Source organism: Antechinus flavipes, chromosome 4, assembly GCF_016432865.1.
Source record: "Antechinus flavipes isolate AdamAnt ecotype Samford, QLD, Australia chromosome 4, AdamAnt_v2, whole genome shotgun sequence".
Classification (NCBI taxonomy): domain Eukaryota; kingdom Metazoa; phylum Chordata; class Mammalia; order Dasyuromorphia; family Dasyuridae; genus Antechinus; species Antechinus flavipes.
The window spans coordinates 411336578-411355425 of NC_067401.1; positions in this window are offsets into that span (position 1 = coordinate 411336578).

Sequence of the window (18848 nt, forward strand, 5' to 3'; positions counted from 1 at the left end):
AAATGTAGATAAGTATTAGGTATAAGTAAGATTAAGAGCAGGCCATAATTTTGAAAAGGAAGTCTACCCAAGAGAAGGATAAGATGCTTTCATAGATGAAATTCATTAGATAAAAACTAAAATAATCCCAATGGAATAAAACAGGGGAACGTCTAAGGAAACCAACGTGGAAACACAGGAAACTCATCAACTAACTTAGATTTCTAAAAGGCAAGTGAAAAATGGAAGCATGTGAAAATGGCAGGTAAACTAAGATGACCACAACATTGTGGTATGGTGTTACAAATATAGTATCAAGCTTGCTAAAGCAGAGTATTTCATGCTTCTTTGGAAATCTCAAACTTTTCCAAAGGTCACTATAATGGAAATTAGGTCAAATCAATAAACATTTATCAAAAAATACAGGTTTTTAAAAATGTCAAAGTGCCAGAAATGATACAAGTAGACAGTTATGCCCTTAATTACATTCTAATTAGGTAATGCAATACATAAAGTTCAGAAAGTGGAGCCTGGAATAGAGTAAAGACATAAATGACTCAGGCATTTTCCTGAAAATGGAGATTCTCCGACGAACCAACCAATCATTGGAAAGGGTCTCAGGGTGAAATGTACTTTAAATGTAGTAAGTCCAGGGATGAGGTGAAGCTCCAGGGTGAAAGGCTTCTGTAGAAAAAGTCCAGAAAGTTAGATGTAAAACCTGGAGAAGAATGAATACCTGGCTAGCCTAGATGTTTTCCTTAAAATAGAGGTTTCATGGAATGGCATAACACTTTCCTCTGAAAGCTTTTCAAAGATTAAATGTTTTTCAAATGTTCATCTTTTCCCTTGAAACAACATACTGAATTTTACTTCTGGGTTCATGGTGCATGTGTGTTGGGTTTATAGATGTTCATATGCATTCCAGTTCCTCTCATTATTCCATGCCTTTCTTAAGAAGTCCATTCTGATCCAAATTAATGTTTCTTGGCAAGTGATTTCAATCCCCCCTCCTTTTTTTTGGCAGCTTGAAATATTTTCTCCCCTACTGTTATAATGTTGGAGTTTAATTATAATGAGTCTAGTAATGCTGAATTTTTGCATTCTTCCTTTAGGAGTCCTATGAATTCTATCTATGTATTGTTACTTTAAAAAAAAAAAAAAAAGCTATCTTTTGTTTTCTTTCACCTTTATTCTCAAATATATCCCTTCTTTTTCCCTCCTTCTTGCCATTCCAGAGAACTATCACTTGTAATAAAGAATAAAAAAGAAAGATGGGGAAAACATTGCTACTTATTTTTGCCAATTCTGGGAAGCTTTTTTCAGCCATTTCTTGGAATACTATATTCAGACTCTTTTGGTTCTCTAAATTTAGAGTAATCCTAAAACTTCTGCCACATGGTCTATCCTCTAGCTCTATCATTTGATTCAATATGTTTTATAATTCTTTGGATAATTTAGTGATTTTCTGAATTCATAGTCCCTCCAGTTGCTCTCAACTGATAATATTTCTATTTTGTAGTCAGTTATTGGTTATTTCTGTGCATTTTTTAATGATTTGTATTATGTTTTCCATACTGTTTATTTTTTTTTAATTCTGGTATTTTTTTTAGCAATTTTAGGAAGAAAGCTATTCACTGATGACAGAAAAACAGAACAAAGGATACCAGTTTCATCTAGATTCTTAGGTCTTGCTAAGTGAAACTCCTGAAATGATTTACTTGGACTGCAATTGATACGATAATAATCAAAAGCAGTATTTTTACCCTAACTCTAAGAGTAGACTAAATTCTAGACACAAAAACAGACGATGCTTTTGGGCTTCTTTGGATCACTGGCTAGATCTGAAACACAAAGAGCAAATATAGCTCCAGGAGACTGTCAGCTTAAATATCTGATATAATTCATCCCTAAAGGCTGAATTTTCCAAACACTTGGACCAGCTCCTCTAGCAGAATGAGATACCAGAACCCATTGGGGCAAGAATTAGAGCATTGGAAGCAATGGCCTATACATATTTCCAAACACAATTTCCACATAAATTTATCCCCCCCAAAAAAATGGTTAGTTAAAACAAAGTTCAAATCAAAAGTAAAAAAAAAAGTAAGACAAAAAATGTATTTCAATCACACTGAATAGTGAACTGTAATTAATGTAGTAATGTGACATAATATCCACAAAGGAGGCAAATATTTGAATTGACTTATACTGAATTTTAAAGTGAATGCAGTTACCATTGTCTTATATAACTGTCCATTGGTATAAATTCATGATGCACATCAGTTAGTGTGATCATGTTACTTGCTGTATTTGATCAAAAAGAATGTAGACTCCACATTAAACAATTTTTGTCCCATGATATATTTTCTATTTCTCAATAGCATTCACTTTTGCAAGAACAATATAATTGGATGGTTTCCAAAAATTTGCAACTTTAAGAAAATTTAATGTCATAAGAACAATTATAATTGGCCAAAATTTTCAACAATTAAATTTTTCTTAATATTTTGTTTAATTTTTTTAAAGGGATCCAATTTTTTATGTGAGGTATTATGAGTAAATAACCAGATTGAAAAGAAAATCCACTGGAGCAACTGAACTAATACAAATATAGACAATAAAAATTGCTTAAGCAATGGAAATATAAATATAAAAAGCAATATAGAAAATATAGAAACAAAAAATGGAAATATAAAAACAAAAAATAAAAAGGCAGAAAATAAGTAAGACCCACTATATAACTATTATAAGGACTCACAAATACTGTGATTGATAGAGGGTTAAATATTTGATCTGCATGAATGCTTTAGGTACAGATAGTATAAAACCAAATAAATGGAAATATCTTGAAAAGTGCAGTATTTATGTTACACTGTATTATATCATAGTATGTTTAATAATATTTCATTGAAACACTCCAGCTTTCTATTTTAATTATTATTATAGCTTTTTATTTACAAAACTTTTTTCAGCAATGACTCTTGTAAAATCTTCTATTCCAAATTTTCCCCTCCTTCTCTCCACCCTCTCCCCTAGATGGCATAAAGTCCAATACATGTTAAATATGTTTAAAATATATGTTAAATCAAATATATATATACATATACATATTTATACAGTTATCTTGCTACACAAGAAAAATCAGATATAGAAAGAAAAAGAAACCTGAAAAGGAAAACAAAAATGCAAGCAAACAATAATACAAAAAGTGAAAATGCTATGATATGGTCCACACTCATTTCCTACAGTCCTCTCTCTGGGTGTAGATGACTCTCTTAATTACTAAACAATTGGAATTAGTTTGAATCATCTCATTGTTGAAAAGAGCCATGTCCATCAGAATTGATCATCATATAATTTTATTTTTGCCTTGTATAATGATCTCCTGGTTCTGCACATTTCACTCAGCATCAGTTCATGTAAGTCTCTCCAGGCTTCTCTAAAATCATCCTGCTGGTCATTTCTTATAGAACAATAATATTCCATAACATTCATATATCACAATTTATTCAGCCATTCTCCAATTGATGGGCATCCACTCAGTTTCCAGTTTCTGGCCACTACAAAAAGGGCTGCCACAAATATTTTGGCACATACGAGTCCCTTTCCCGCCTTTAAGATCTCTTTGGGATATAAGCCCAGTAGTAAAATTTTTCACTCCAGCTTCTTATACCAATTATTATTGCTATAATATTTTTATTATATTATTTATTATATTACCATTATTACCATAATTCTTATACCAAGAAACTTCAAAGGAAGTCTGCCCTGGACAGATATAGTTTTATTTTATCCCATCTGTACATTAAGAATTATAAAACTTGCTTTTTGATAACATATTGAAATAAGAAATTTGTACTGGAAAATCTTATTATGTTTTAGCTGCAAGGGAATAAAGAGAACTTTGGTTTGTGAAAAAAAAAATGCAACTACCATTCATAAGTTTTTTTCAGAATTTTTCATCAAATTTCATCAATTTGCTCAAATGACATCATTTATATGGACAATATTCAGGAAGTTACTTCCAGGAGAATCCTAAGAAATGGAGCACTTGTGGACATTCCATTTTGGTCTACTACATAGTTGGTAAATTGAGTTCTACTGGCTTCATAGCCAAAACTCTCATTATCTTCAAAATGATCCGAGTCAGCACTGGTGATGGCTTCATCTGGGATGATCTGGGAGCTTCTTACCCAATAGTGAATAAAGAAGAGGGTCTAAGGCTTCCTTCTTTCTCTCGCAAAAGGACATATGGCCCTGAGACGTAGGAGTGAATTGTTGATCTTTCTGTTTTTTTCTTTGTTGTTTTATGTGCACAAAGTAGATAGGGTAAGAGATATAAACCACAAGGAGGGAGTCAAGGTGTGCTACAGCAACAAGTCCAATGTTGAAGCCCTAAATAGCAAGGAACCAGGAATCTAGTAAAAACAATTTCTGCTTGAAATATAAGTTTGGTGGGATCTATGCCCTGAAGGAAATGAGCTAAATTGTGAGCTTACATATCCCTACAGAATTTAGAGTATAAGGGGAGATTTTGCTCTCAAGATGTTAGGGCAGGACAGGGTTATTTGTACATTTCTTTTTACTATATAGTTGCAAAAAATCCCCTCTCTAAAAGTGATTGAACTATTAAACAGCTAAATGGAACTGAGATATTGGTCACTGGTCCCCTAAAATCATGGAAATATAACCAATTAGGGTTCAAATCAATGACAGAGAAAAGGTACTCCAAATCCTTCAGGGTAACTGAGAACTCTGAGGTAGGGAAATATGGGCCTCATAGAACAGAACCAGAGTAAATCCATTACATGTAAAAACAATGTTGAAAAGACAAAATACTGATGTCAATTAATAGGTAAAAGTAAATAACATGCAGTGATATTACCAGTGATATGTTTTATGAAACTTTCCACAAAACACAAATTCAACCTTCTCATTGATATTACTAATAATATATACAAGTATTATTTTATACTAGAAATATGAAAATCATAAAGGATTTAACCAACAATTTATATGCACATTGCATTCTTTGTATTATGTTTTTAATTTTGCCTTGTTAAAAAATTTTAATGAATTTTAAATATTTTCGGAATAAAATATGAGCTAAGAAAATTGTTTGTATAGATCATTTATGAAAAGTAAGAGCACATTGACATTTTGTGGCTATAAAGGAGGCATTTATTGCTCATAAAATTTGTTGACCATTTGTTTTAAGAGGCCATAGAGCTGTTACACATTTCAGTGGAAAGTCAGCAGGTAACTGCAGTGATCAGGAGAAGCCTTGCAAAGAACAACCCAGCAGAAATATGAGAAGAAAACTGCACAGAATTGGATTAACAGGTGGAAGCAGATGGAAAAACAGCCCAACAGTGGGCATGGCCAGCTCGACAGCTTTCCCAAACTAGCAAACAAAGCCAGCTTTTTTGAGGAAAGCATGAAGTGGCAAAATCAGCAAAAGCTCAGGAGCACTACTTGGGGTGTTGCCTTTGAGTGAAAATTGCTCTGGTAATGGGTATTCATTATGGATGTGCCTCTTTCCAGAATATGTATGACCAAGAGGGATCCAGGTTGTAGCATTTTGTCGTTCTTGTTTCAGTTCTTCTAGTGGTTATTTACTTTCTACAAGTTTTTGTTTATTTATTCTTGTATTTTCATACAGTTATTCCTTTTTGCTTGATTCCTTTAAATGCATTGTGGGAAGGGGAAAGAGGGGGAGGATAAGGCAATTAGGGTTAAGTGACTTGCCCAGGGTCACACACACAGCTAGTAAGTGTTAAATGTCTGAGACTAGATTTGAACTCTGGTCTTCCTGACTTCAGACATGGTGCCACCTATTTGCCTTTAAATGCATTTATTTAAAAATATTTTTCAGGAGGTCTTACATAGTTTTGTTTTTCCAGTTGAGGGTTTTTTTTTTTTTTTTTTTTGATGTTTTAGCTTTTTAAAGTTGCTCTGTATAATTTTACAAAATCATACTGACACTTATTCATTTTGATAATTTTCTATTTTGGTTGCTTTTTATTCTCTTATGGGTTTTACAATTATTTTGCTCTCTTCTGTGTTTCTATTTGTTTTCTTATGAAAAGTTCTTTCCAAACTTCCTACCCTATCTTTTTGACTGGAAATTCATGCCAGGGTTATCTTATTTCCTTTGGGGGAGAGGAAGATGGTTGGCAGTAACTAGATTAAGAGTCTCCTATAAACATAGGGTACCTAGATTTCAGCAAAGTATCTGACAGTCACTCTTGCTATTTCTTGTGTGTAAATTAGAGAGATATGATGCTCTCTGTAAATTAGAGGGATTTGGAAATGTTTGAAACACTAATAAACCAAAGAAATAGTCACTAATGGGTGAATATTAACTTGGACAAAATCTGCCTTGAGGAGAGTACCCTAGAGATCTGTACTTGACTTGTAAGGTTTAATATTTTTACCAAGGACCTGGACAAAAGCACAGATAGCATGCTTATAAAATTCAGAGATGGCACAAATTTGAAAAAGATAATACAGTATTAGGTTACAAAAGCAGGTTTCAAAAAAATGTGATGACCTAGAAAGAGAGTCTGAATCTAAGAAGACTATATTTGTTAAGAATAAACTCACCATATCATCGGTCATCCACTACTGAGCTATAGACAGAAAAGGAGAGTCAACAAAGATATACATGAGAACACACAAGGTTGATTCAATTGAGCAAAGCCCCTCTGCTTCTGAATTACTTATGATGGTGTTGCAGCCAAGCATCAGAGCACCTCTAGATGCCTCCTCATATCTTGTATTCAGACAACCAGGAAATTATGTCAATAGCTTTAACCCTTAGTTCTCTGAGCCCAAAATCCCCTGTCTTTCTATTGAGTAAAATCTGTTTCCTCTAGGACAAAGATCGGTCATTGCATTTTATCTGAATTCATCTGAATTCAGTTTTCACTACTTTATCTTAGTTGTATATGTGAAAAGAGCTCTATTTTCTTCAATTTTTCACTACACATTCATTCATATATTTGAATCCTTGAAATTCATTCTCTCTTATATCCTGACAATATTCTATTACATTCATATAATACTATTTGTTTAGTCATACTCCACACAATGAGCATGGAATTTATTTCTTCTTTATTGCTATCTCACAAAAAAAAAAAAAAAGTGTTGCTAAGAATATTTTGGATTATATGTGGGATATTTCTTTCTGTTTTGCCTCCCTTAGGAAATATGCCTAGTTACAGGATTGATGTGTCATAGGATAAAGTAATCCATTTTAGAAAGTTTCAATCAACTGTAATATTTTTGTTTGTTTGTTTGTTTTGCTGCAGGAGAAAGAAAACTGAAAAAGAAAATCAGGAAAGCTGGGATCTGACACATCTATATACCAGATCTGGCACAGACTACCTCTATCACTTTGGGCTACTTACTTAACTATAGTGGATCTCCCACATATTATCTGTAAAATGAGGGGATAGCCCAGAAAACTGTCTTTCAGTTTCCTTCTAGTCACTCAGTTATGTAGAACACCCCATTTCTTGACCATTTCTGATAACTGAAATAGGCAAAAGTTGTATTGTTTTGTTTTTAGTGATGTTTTTTCTTATAAGCAGACATCAATGGAGTTAGTTTTTTTGCCTCTCCTTCAAAAATTACTTATTATTACAGATTTCTAATGTAAAAAATTCCACACTGTTCTTATAAGAGAATTCAATATATTCAAAACACCTAGTAAAAATAAGTAGAGCTCAAGTTTCTCAGAGGCAAGAAGAAAAAATGGAAGGGTTCCATCCTCAGAATAAGAGTCTGAAATTCTATTCTGTTTCTATCTTAAGTGAAATGTAAATTGAGTTCCTCCACAATAGAAGATTACTGACTAAAATGCATGAAGGGAAAAAAAGACATTTGCCAAATGTTTCCTGGATCTATAATTAACTTTAGCAATTTCTTTTTAGATCATTCTGGATGATCAGAACACATTAGCTGAAACGAGCTCATAAATGGATGTGTGAACTAGTTATTCACAGGGTCCAATTTTTTATAAGTCACATACATTACAAGCATTCAAAAGTAGCTATACTTATACACAACCTTCTAGCTCAACTGCTCCTTTTCATTAAAAAGAAAAGAAAAAGAGGCAGAATAAAAGTAAAACTAGAATCAATTTGGAGAAAAGAGAAAGCTAAAGAAACTTAAGCAGGGCTCCTGATGCATTAAAAAGAATACCAGGGCACTGATCACCAGGCACTACATTTTGCCAAACCAGTATTTCTCATTTACTAGGGGCAGACAGCCAATAGTACCTCTTTGTCAGGTCTGTATATTCCTCAGATAAATGTCTTTAGCCAAAAGCTTATGGAACATATAGAGAAGGCCAGAAGTTGATTGAAAAGAATAAACAGATCAAGTTATCAAGAGTATTCCCAAAAGAAAGAGACTGAAAAGATCAAATTTAGGATATTAAGTAATAGCAACCTGAAAAAACACCTCTGGCTGCAACAAAAACACATTTCCAACCAAGTCCCATCTTCCTTAAAAAATGACAGAGTTGCAGGGAATAGAAAAGTCACAGCAGCTTTTATTTTATAGATTAAATGATTATAGGAAAAGAAAAAAATTAAAAGAACAAACTCTTTTATGCAGCTCACTTTCTGATATCAATTTTTGCCATCAATTAATATTTATAAGTATTATACAGCAGGCAAAAAATAAGTGGTCTCTTGCTTTTGAGGAGTTTATATTTTTATATTTACATATATATATCATATAGATCATCGAGAGCCTAGAAGTTTGAATTCTGAGTTAGACCTATTCTAACATTACTATGAAAGATGCAAAAAAAAGTGTTCTCAAATATGAAATATCCTGATATGGAAAGAAAAGTACAGAAAAGTCTTTTTGACAGAACTAAACTAAAAGAGTGAAGACCTAGACTTGAAAATAGATAACAGTAGTGATTAGCTATATCAAGTTTCTCAAAAATTGTTGACTAACTGCATAATTGAATGCAGGAAAAGAACTTTAAAACACAACCCACTATTTATCTCACTATGTTACTACCTTGAAAACTTAAAATAACTGGTCTGCCTAAGTGAACATGCTGAGCAGTTTTCTTTCCTTTTTCCTCCAAAATAGATACCCACCTGTTTCAACATAATTTTTCTAAAATTTACCACCATGTACTTCTTTTTTCCACCATCTTCTCTCTCTCTCTCCAGCCTATCTTTTTACATATAACCCTCATTGCTCTCCACATAGGATTAAATAAGAAGTTATTTGGACCTTCCATGCTATTCATGTTTATTAAATGTAGCACCTAGGGAGCACTCTCCCCTCAACTCATAGGGCAGATGTTTTAATTGAATAGGTATCTCAGGTCAAGTTACACTATGAGCCCACATCCCTTAAAATCATAAAACATGAGCCCCTACCAATGCCTTTAGTAGGCAGCCAGAGAATGCACTATTTCCTCTTTCAATGGGAGAATACTGAAAGGAATATGAGAAAAGGGGAGACCTTGAGCTAAATAATGAGAAGGAAATTGTATGGGTATTTTGGAAATGTTTGATTTAGTAAAGAAAGCCAAAGACTGAATCTGAAGAACTTAACTTTGAGAGAAAATGGTATTTCTAATAATAAATAATAAATAATCTCTAAATCTAGATTAAACTTTTGACTTCTGTAACATAAAGCTGAAAAAAAGGGGGAAATATTATGGAGGTTCATGGAAGACCAAAGAGAATCAAGGAGATTAAGGAATAAGGATCTGAAGAGGAAAACTCAAAGAGAAAGAGAAAGGAAACAATAAAATAGTTTGAAAGATAAGAAAAAGCAAGTATAAAAAATTAAAAGGTGAAAGAAATTGAGAATGGTTGGCAAGTGAGGCAAGTAGGTGAATCAGACATGAAGTTAATGGATGGAAATGTAGCAGATAAATAATAGGAGGGATTGTCAATTTATTGAAAGGTAATAATTAGCTATAAAAATTTCAAAGATGTGAGAAGAAACACATATAAATAGTTTGAAAAACAATGCTGAGAACTCTGCCAATATGAAGAAGGAACATTTTGTAGTAACTTACAATGAGTGTGCAATACTTCTATTTCTATTAGTCAATCAACTAAATTACAAATATAGGCAGATTTTCCTCCTAGAAGAGCAAAAGAAACTTGAAGAATGTCTCTTCAAACTTCAAATTTCAATGAAATATTCCTAAAGGAAATAAAATCAAGGTTTCAGTTGGGGAGAAGATGAAGGGAAAAGTAATCTGAGGTATAAGGGAAGAAACTTGACCCTTGTCAAGAGGTTAGAGAATATAAGTGTTATATCAAGAAAAATAGAAAGGAAAAGTCTATCTGTACTCATGTTCAAAACAAATTTGAGGTTTTTCCTAAAGACGAGGAATTTGTCATAAATGGATTATAAACTAGCTTTCCAAAGGTATTTAGCAAGTCTGCCTGCTTGTCTTCCAAAGAAAGACACAGTAGAGTCACAGAAGTGATTAGATGAGGGAATCATTCAAGAAGAATTAGAAGAAAAAGCAAACTCCCTAGATCCAAGATATTAATGAGGGTACCTGTCAATAGGATAAAAAGAACAAAGTTTGTTGTTTTCCTGGGGCACATATTCAAAGCATAAGAGGAAAAGAAAAATGTAAAAATCATCCCCGACTAAGACTTACTAAAATAGATGACTACTACACAAGTCTGGCAACTCTTGTGGGCATAAATGATGTTGTCAGAAGGAACTTTAAAAGTGTTATAAAGGATTACAAGGATTCTCATGCAAGAAACTGAAAACTTCAAGAAAATACCTTTTTTTCTCCTCACTTTTGCCCACTAAAGAAAAAGAATACATAACAGGGGAGAAAAATGGGAGGCAGGAGGAGGGGATGAACAATTGGCTAAAAAGATGGTTTCTAAGAATAAGATTTGGACTTCTCTACCATGGCTTAAAATACAGGGATGACATAGAGATCAAATATGCCTAACAAAGAATGTATTTGCAGGTTCTCTTGCAAATATAATGAAAAAGGTTTTAAACTAAAAAAAAAAAAAATGGGAGGAAGAAAGTAAGTAAATTCTGTAAGTTAGATACCATGAGGAAAGTTACAATGAAAAAGTAAAAAAAAGTTAAGATACTCATAAGTTCACAGGAGACAAAATCTAAGGAAGGAACTTCTAATAAAACACTGACCTCAAATATTTACACAAAAATGCCCAAAGTTTTGGCAACGTTACAATAAGAGGCCCACAAGGAAGCAAATTTAACCTTATATGTAGGCTCTTGTTGAGACATAGTGGGTTTAAATCCATGGCTGGAATATGGCTTGGATAGGTATACTTTACTTAAAAGAAACTATATAGGGAAGGAAAGGGAAGTATAGGGTAACATTATATATTAGGGAGGTATATTCAGATAAGGAAGTCTAGGAAACAGATAGAGAAAGTATGGTAGAGATCATTTATTTGAGTGAAAATTGGTAGAGAGAGAACAAGTATTTCTTGTCATCAGAACATCTTGCAGATGATCTGGGTAGAAAAAGGAAATAGATGAGCTGAGAAAACATTAGAAGGCCTCTACAGAGGCATTTTACAGTGGAGCCTCCAACAGTGAAGAATTATTTGCTAGATTTGGTCCTCATTAACAAGGTAGAGTTAATAGTAGGGGTGGAAATTTGGAGAACTGTGGGGAGAAGTGACCATTCCCTCCTAGGGTTCGTGATAGAGAAGGAAAGGAAAAGCACACCTAGTCTGACATGTACTCCAGATTCTGGGAAAGGTTTCAAAGAGTTCTGTGGAAGGATAGGTAGGAAGGATAGGTAGAATCCCATGTACTAAAATTCTACACAGGAAGTCAGTCCAAGAGACACAGAAAGCTCCTAAAAATTAAACTCTGAAGACACAATGGGAAACAATTCCAGTGAAGAGGAAAACTAAGAGTTGGCTGAAAAGACTTAAATGTACATCCAAAAAAGAAGGAGAAAGGGGGAAGGAGAGGAAGAGAGAAAGATGAGAAAGAGAGGGAAAAGGAAGGAAGGGAAAGAAAGGGAAAGGGGAAAGGAAAGGAAGGGAAAGAAGGAAGGGAAAAGAAAGGAAAGGGGAAAAGAAAGGAAAGGGAAGGGAAGGGGAAAGGAATGGAGAGAAGAGGAGAGGAGAGAAGAGGGAAGGGAAGAGGGAAGGAAAGGGAAGGGAAGGAGAGGGAAAGGAAGGGAAAAGAAGGAAGGGGAGGGAAAGGGAGGGAAGGGAAGGAAGGGAAGGGAAGAGGAGGGAAGGGACAGAGGAAGGAAGGAAGGAGGGAGAGAAGGAAGGAAGGAAGGAAGAAAGGAAAGGGGAAAGGAAGGAAGGGAAAGAAGGAAGGGAAAAGAAAGGAAAGGGGAAAAGAAAGGAAAGGGAAGGGAAGGGGAAAGGAATGGAGAGAAGAGGAGAGGAGAGAAGAGGGAAGGGAAGAGGGAAGGAAAGGGAAGGGAAGGAGAGGGAAAGGAAGGGAAAAGAAGGAAGGGGAGGGAAAAGGAGGGAAGGGAAGGAAGGGAAGGGAAGAGGAGGGAAGGGACAGAGGAAGGAAGGAAGGAGGGAGAGAAGGAAGGAAAGGAAGGAAGGAAGGAAGGAAAGAAAGATGGATGTACAGATTAAGAAACTGTGTATGTAATAAAAAAAAAAAAAGAAAATCAACAAGCTAATACTCCCTAAATAAACAACAAAATAGAAATCCTGAACATCAAAGGAGACATTAACAAAATTTAAAGTTTATAAAATCATTGAACTAATAAATAAAACTAGAAGCTGCTTTAAAAAACAGCAAAATAGATAAAATGTTGGCTAATTAACTTTTCAAAAGAAAGAAGAAAAGCAAATTACAACTATCAAAGATGAAAAGGGTGAAGGAATTCATAACTCCTAAAAATGAAATAAGAACAATTATTACAAACTATTTTGCTTAATTATATATCAGTAAATCTGTCAATCTTAATGAAATGGGTGAATACTTACAAAAATATAAATTGCCCAGATTAAGAGAACAAGAACTATAATTCTTAAATAACCTCACATTAGAAAAACAAATTGAAAAAGCCATAAATAAATTCCTAAAGAAAAAAAAATCCAGGCCCCAATGGATATATAGGCATATTCTGACTGATGTGGATGCATAGCAAATTCAAATCCAACTTTGATTTTAAAAAGAAAATAGAAAGAAAGGAAGAAAAGACTATGGAATGATCTTGTAAGTTGTAAGTGCTAAAAATCAGGATAAGAAGGGGCTAGTATGGGATAGTAAGTGGATAATAATGGATAGTAAAAAGTTTGGAGTGTTTTTTTTTTTGTTTTTTGTTTTTTGTTTTTTTAGCTATTATCAGGATAAAAAAAGAGACTTGACGAAAGGGATAAGATTAATATGTGAGATGGAAGGAATTGTTATAACAGACAACATAAGAAGGAAGACCACTTAATTTTTGCTCTAACACATGGTTAAGATGAACTATTTCCTCAGGTGCTAAAAGAACTTGGCAAATGTGATTATTGCTGAGACATTATTAGCAGACTCTGAAAGATTATGCAAAACATTAAGTAGAAGAATAAATATTATTCTGATTTTCAAAGATGAAGAGAATAGAGTCCAAAAATTATATAGTATAGGCCAGTATAGTGATTGAATGCAATTCCCAGGAATGTTCTAGAATGGAATGTTTCTAGAAAACATTTAGGGGGGAAAAAAACAATGGAGAGTTAATGTTAAGATAGTAGAATAACAAGAAATATAACAATTTTACACAGAGAGAGAGAGAGAGAGAGAGAGAGAGATCAATTGTCTAAATTGATCTAGAAAATGTACCAGACTAAATTCTGATGGGGAAATCCAATTAAAAATGTCTAAGTGAGTCACTTTTTCAGTTCAGGATAGCATAGGAAGATAAAAGAGATCCATGGTCACTGGAAATGAGGAATCTGGCCAGGAAGAGCAGCACTAACCTTTGCAGTACAGGGAGAGGCTGTGTACCAGAATAAGAAGTCTCAGATCTATCCCAGGGCACCTAATACAAGGGTGCCACCTGACAACTAGTAGCTTTATCACCTACTGACTAAGGAAAGAACCTGTGCTCAAGAGTGGCAGACAGAGCTGAGGGGCAGTCAGTCATACCCTAGCCTGTGTACACAATAAGGAGGAAACTCAGAAGCAAGAAACGGTACCATGGGCTTGAACCCTAGAAGCAAAGCAGGGTCTCAGTTCCAACTGCTAGACCCACCTAAAGCCAACCAAAAAAATAACTAGAGAAGGAATGTCAGAACAAAAGAAAGCTTTCAGTTCTGTCTATCTGAACCACAGAGTTTTGGAGTTGACTGATACAGGCTGAATCCAGTAGCAATATATGGTTTTCTGTGATCTAAATCCAGATCAGAAATTTGCAAAACTTATACCAGAGGGCTTTAATCAGACTTTGACCTGGATCAAATCACTTCAGAAGCACTAAAAGCTTGCAGGTCCCCAGACTAAGCTATTTCTGAGATCAAGGTATATCTATGATATTCTGAAGAAAGTGCCAATAGGACCAGTCCACATCTTTTTTTCCAGAAGTTCCCAGAGCTTATCCCTAACATGAAGTTTAAGGTCAAAAAGCAGGCTTCTTTCAATCTTAAGCAAAACAAAAAGAATCTCACAATAAAAAGTTATTAGGAGTGACTGGAACACTCAAGATAAAACCCAAATGAAAAGAATGACTCCAAGGCATCTATAATCAAAGCCTCAAAGAATAACACAAATTCAAATAGGATTCCTGGAAAAGATGAAGTAAGAGTTTTTTTGTTTTTTTTTAAGAGTTAAAAATGTTTCATAAAAATAGTTTAGAAGAAAAAAATTAGGGGAACTAAGGTGAACTAGATGAACAACAATATTGTAGAAACAATAGAGAACTCTAAAAGAAAGAATTGGAAAGGGAATTAATTACTTGGCATAAGAAGTACAAAACCTTGAAGAATAGCCAATAGAAGCTAATGCCTCCATGATATAAGAAATATTGAAAACAAAAGTCAAAAGTTAGGGGGGAAATAGAAGAAAAATAGGTATCTCAAGACAAAAACAACTGACCTAGAAAATACTTAGCACCACGCCAGGCACATAATAGGCACTTAGAATATTTACTGTATTGCAAAACAAATTAGAGAAAAGATTTAAAAATTTAAAAATTATTGATTTGAATGATATGACCAAAAAAAAAAAAAGAGTCCACATATTATAGTTCAAGAAATCTTAAAAAGAAAACTGCCCAAATCTCTTAGACCCAAAAGGAAAGTAGAAATAGAAAGAACTCACTGGTCACCACCTAAAAGAAATCCTCAAATGAAAACTCTCAGGTATTTTATAACCCAAATATAGACCTCCAGTTCAAAAAAAGTATCTCAAGCAGCCAGAAAAAGAGCCATCGTTAGGATCAGACACAATTTGGCAGCCATCACTATTAAGGAGCACAGAGGTTAAAACATAATATTCCAGAAGGCAAAGGATGTGAGCTTATTGCCATGAATAATTTACCCCCAAAAAACTGATTATAATCCTACAGTAGAAAAAATAGACCTTTAATAGACTTAATTTAATGAATAATGAAATATAGGACTTCCAAGTAGTCTTCATGAAAAAAACAGCTGCTTAGAAACTATGAAGTTCAAATACAGGAGTTGAGAAACATCAAAAGGTAAACACAAATGAACAATGATAAAGGACTAAACAAGGATAAACCACTAACATTATAATATGGGAAAATGATATATGTGTCCTTTCTGAATGTTATAATTATTAGGGGTCAGAGGAGGAGTCTAATTGGGCAATGAGGTAATGCCCTGGATAGAGTACTAGGTCTGAAGTCAGGAAAATTCATCTTCTTGCTTTCGAATCTGGTCTCAGATACTTACCAGCTATGTGACCCTGGGAAAGTCACTTAACCCTAATTGCCTCAATTCCTTACCTACAAATGAGCTGAAGAAGAAAATGACTCTAGTATCTTATCAGAGAAAATCCCAAATGAGTTCATGAAGCAAATGAACAACAAAAACAACAATTAGAAAATCTGGGAGGGATTCTGCTATATTATAATGATCTTAAAAGAAGAATAGAAAGGGAGGGAAAAAAGAATACACTAGGGAGGGCAGAAAGAAGGTTAAAGAAAATAATCTCACATAATTAGGATACACAGATAGGAGTCTATACAAACAAGGAGTCTATATTGGGAGAGAAGTTAATATTTGAACCTCTGACATCTAAATAAAGAAACACACACACAGAGTTGCATATATAGATACATTTCACTCAAGGAAACAGGAGGGAAAGAGAGAAATTAGAGGGAAGATAGATTAAGGAAGTAATTGATCCTAAACAAAACCCTAATTAATGTATGAAAATAAAGCTCTTTGTGAAGTAGCAAAGAATCATCATCAGAGGAGGTGCCCATGAATTGGGGAATGGCAATAAGTTGTGGTATATGGATGTGATGGAATTCATTTGTGCTCTAAGAAATAATAAAGTAGATGGTTTCTCCGAAACCTGGGAAGGCTATTTGAACTGATGCAGAGTAAAGTGAACCAGGTGAACAATAATATTGTAGAAACAAATTGCTTTGAAAAAATAAAGACTCTGACCAGCAATGTTACAAAGTATTCATGATTAAACATATTACCCACCTCCTAATAGAGAAGTGACAGACCAGAAATGTAGAATGAGACATATTTAGTATAAGTACATACATACATATACAGATATGCTTATAATGTGTATACATATATGTATGTATCTACATACTTACATAGACACACATACACACATTATTTTAGACATGAACAATGAGAGAATTAGGTGGCTAGGTGGCTTGGTGGATAGAGCACCAGACCTAGAGTCAGGAAGACCTGAGTTCAAATATGACCTCAGATGCTCACTGGCTATGTGAACCTGAGCAAGTCTCTTAGCCTTGTTTACTTCAATTTCCTCATCTATAAAATGAGCTGGAGAAGGAAATGACAAAGCACTCTATATCTTTACCAAGAAAACCTCAAAAACCTCATAAAGAGTTAGACACAACTGAACAACAAAAACAATATAGGAATTGATTTTGACTATATTATCTGACTATAGATATATTGTAACAACTGTTTTTTTTTTTTTCCTTTCATTCTCAATTGTGAGTGGGTCATAGAATGAGATAGTAAGGGAGAAAGGAGAGATTTAAGCTGATTAAAAATATATAAAATTTAATTTAAAAAAGAAATAAAAATTTAAATAAAAAAAAGCAGCAATTGAAATGAGCAAAGAGACAGACAAACAAATTAAACATTTAAGTGCTTAATATATGTCAGGCATTATACAAAGCTCTAGAAATACAAATACAAGCAATCAAACAGTCCCCACCCTCAAGAAGTTTACATTTTAAACCAAGAAGATAACCTGTTAAAGAGAGCTGAAAGCAGCTACACCCAAAGAAAGAACACTGGGAAACGAATGTGAACTATCTGCATTTTTGTTTTTCTTCCCGGGTTATTTTTACCTTCTGAATCCAATTCTCCCTGTGCAACAAGAGAACTGTTCGGTTCTGCAAACATATATTGTATCTAGGATATACTGCAACATATCTAACATATATAAAACTGCTTGCCATCTAGGGGAAGGGGTGGAGGGAGAGAGGGGAAAAATTGGAACAGAAACGAGTGCAAGGGATAATGTTGTAAAAAAAATTACCCTGGCATGGATTCTGTCAATATAAAGTAATTATTAAATAAAATTTTAAAATAAATAAATAAAAAAAGAGAACTGAAAACAGTAAGAAGGAGAGAAAGGTAGAAAAGTCCAGAGAGTTAAGAGTGGAATCAGGAAAGAAACAAGCATGACCTAGGCACTTCCTTAAATAGCAGTTGTGAGAAGGAATTCACCAATAGGAAGAGGTAACCAATAAAATGGCTGGAAAGGAGGTGAAAAAGTCTTGAGATTCAACAATAGAGCCAGGAAGAAAATGTTATGACAGAGTAACCTAATTTTATTTTTTGAGAGAGTTACTAAAATGTTAGAACAAGAAAATATTGTAGATATTATTTATATTGATTCTAGCAAAGCAATAAATAGTAAAGTAGTTCATTCTATTGTGGAAAAGACAGAAAAATATAAACAAGATAATACAATTAAATTTATTTGGAAATATATGTCAACTCAAAGGATAAGGATAATTATTCATGTTTCAATATCAGTCTGGCAAAGGACCTCAGGTGGAGTGCCCAAGTGATTTGTACTTGGCTTTGTGCTGTTGAACATTTTTATTAACACTTACTTAAATAAAAACAAAGATGACATTCAGATGACATGAAACCAAATAATCCATGAAATTAGAGTTAGGATCCAAAAGCTCTTGCCAGGCTAGAGCATTGGGTTAAATTTAATAAAATGAATAGGGACAAATGTAAATTCTTAAACTTGGTTCCAAGAAATCAACTTTGCAAGTACAGGATAAGTAAGGCACAATTTACAGCACAATAGTTTGTCTGAAAAATATCTGGGATTTTTATAGATTGTTAAGTTCAATATGACCTTAGTAATGTGACCTAGCAATCAAAAAACCTAATATGATCCTGGGCTGTATGAAAGAAGTTTCTAGGAATAAGGAAGTGATTGATCCTACTTTGCTCTAATCAAAATCTCATGTAATGTTCAGTTCTGATTATAATATTCTATGAAAAATGAAAATCTAGAAAGTTCCAAGGGAGGGGAATAATAATAACCAAGGGCCTTGAATCCACGTCCATGAGGATGAGTTGAAAGAACTGGACAATATTTAGGCTGGAGAAGACAGAAGAAGAGTAAGACAGAGAGAGTTCTTTGAGTGTGTGAAAGGATCTCTTGTGGAAGAGGGATTCGATTTGTTG